Here is a 2500-nt window from a genome sequence, read left to right as displayed (position 1 = left end):
AAAAGTCAAAACCCAAACCTGTTAGGTCACTTTTTAAAGCATGAATAGGCAGCTATTGGCATATAAATAAATACATAAATAAAAACATAGAAACATATCGGCTAACCAGTTTTCTCAACTTTCTGAAATAACTAAGCGAATGCTTTCTAGTTAGCTAGGCAACATTTACTAACACTCACTCATCATTAAGGAAAAAAAAAAAGGTTGCATCGACATCTCAGTCAATAATTATCTTTGCCTCACAAATGCACAGTTTCATTCAAAAATTATAATCATAACACAAAAAATGAGAAAAAAAAAATCACATAGTAGAAATCATTTCAAATCTTAATGTTTTTACTTTTAATCCTAGTTCTACAGGAAAACTTTAGAACTTTATTGAGATCCGTGTTTCAGGACCGCTGCACCATACTCTTAGGTTTCTGTAAATAGAGTTTATATTATTGTCATCGCTCCGTCAATACAATAGCATCAGGAAAGAGCAGCCCCTGGCTGTGTTTACGCCGAAATGACATCACTGTTCACAGCCCACAGGTTTGGAGTCGTATTTTTACAGGTAGAGAAATCCCTGTCTTTAATATTACCAACCGTTCTGGCGGTTTCTATGGCCATCTCACTATGACAGCGTAGCCGCGTTTCAGTAGATCAAAACGACAAATAAAAGTATCCGATAAGCGGTAAAAATGATAACATGTTTAAAGTAGGAGTCGCATCTACGATAGTACATTTAGTTTAGGTCAGAGGCATGTCACTTCTGAATTCTGATTTTTTAATAGATTTTGGGCCCACCCCCCACCCCCCCTTTTTTTCCCCTCAATGGTTTTGCCCAGATGATAAGTGTTTTATATCCTGGGTCAACCCAGGTCTGGCCCAGTAGAACCCCAGACCTGAACTTCAAAAACCCAGTCACCATGCTCTGCTAAAACTAACCCAGGATAAAATGACATCGGGTGTTTTGGGGGGGTTCTACTCTGACTGCGACCAGAATTTAGCTTTTTTTTTTTTTTTTTTCCCTTTTTTTTTTTAAACATGCAGAGGTTTTTTTTTTTTTCTTAAAAAAAAAGAAAGAAAGAGAAAAAGAGACGAGGGACGGAGGGAAGAAAAAAGAGGAAATGATGAAATAAAAGACTGAGGAGAAAAGAAGAGTGGAGAGAAAGGGGGGGAAAAAAACGGAAATAGCTGTTTAGCCCGTTCAGGTGCTGTTTCTGTTATACTCTCTCTTGTTCTGTCGTTACTTTGAAAAACCATGACATGACAATGACTGTAGCTGAGCGTTGAGAAAAACATTTATTGAAGAATCCTGCAGGACTGGGAACTGTGGTCTGAGGGCTGTGGGACTTGGCCATATGTTTTCCTTGACCGTAGACTGTACTTACACGAGGGATTTGGCCGATAGGAGGAAATCCAGTACATCTCTTTCATCTGATACTGATAAGGAAACGTGCATACAGACATTAAAAAAGAAAAAAAAAACCACATTAAATGTAATATTTTAGTTAGGGTAGCGCTGTTCAATTGCTTTTATTATAAAATTAAACATTATTCAGTTTAGAACTGCTTATTATTTTCATGTTAAGCTTTTTAATTTCTTTATGAATACATAAGGATAGATAGATAGATAGATAGATAGATAGATAGATAGATAGATAGGTAGATAGATGGATAGATAGACTTGTGATAAGTGCTTATGATTAAATAAAAAAATTGAATATAGATAATAAGTTATCTTGTGTGTCCAGTACTGGGTTTCCGGCCCCAATTTTGTGTGTGTGTGTTTTTGGGGGTGTTTTTTGTTTTGCTTTTTGTTTTTGTTTTTGTTTTTGTTTTTTTGAGTGGAAATAAAAGCAGGTCTTTAAGTCAAGATGTTTGGTGTTTCTTGTTCTAGTCATATCGTAGCATGCATCTGTCTTTCCCTCACACTCCTTTACTCTACTGTAAATCCAAAAGTACTGATCTGAACTTTTTTTTTTTTTTTTTTACTGTTGTTGACACAACAAAGGTGGTCAATTCTTACTGCAGCCCCCCCCCCCCACCCCATCTCTCTCTCTCTCTCTCTCTCTCTCTCTCTCTCTCTCTCTCTCCTGCTCCCTCGCTCATTCTCTCTGTCACTCTCTCTCTTCCTCCTGCCACCCTTGGAATCAAAGTCAAGTCCCAGTGGATTGCAATGATCTAATGAGGAGGCCTCAGATAACCTGCCTAATTAAATCTCCCATAACCGCTTTACAGTACTGGCCTCTCTCTCTCTCCCTCTCTCTCTCTCTCCCTCCCTCTCTCTCTCTCTCTCTCTCTCTCTTGCCTCTAGAGGTCAGAGATCCTATTGATATCACGCCTAAAAATGTAAGATTCTCCACTAAGCAGCCAAAGATAGGCCAGGACACGGAGGGAGCGCAGAGAGAGAGAGAGAGAGAGAGAGAGAGGGAAGAAAAAGACAGAGATAAAGAGAGAGAAAGACAAGCTGAGGGAGACAGGGGATGAAAGGGTAAAGAACAGAGCATCCTTT

Source organism: Chanos chanos, chromosome 9 (assembly GCF_902362185.1).
Source record: "Chanos chanos chromosome 9, fChaCha1.1, whole genome shotgun sequence".
In the NCBI taxonomy this organism is placed as follows: Eukaryota; Metazoa; Chordata; class Actinopteri; order Gonorynchiformes; family Chanidae; genus Chanos; species Chanos chanos.
Note: the sequence above shows the minus strand (reverse complement) of the source record.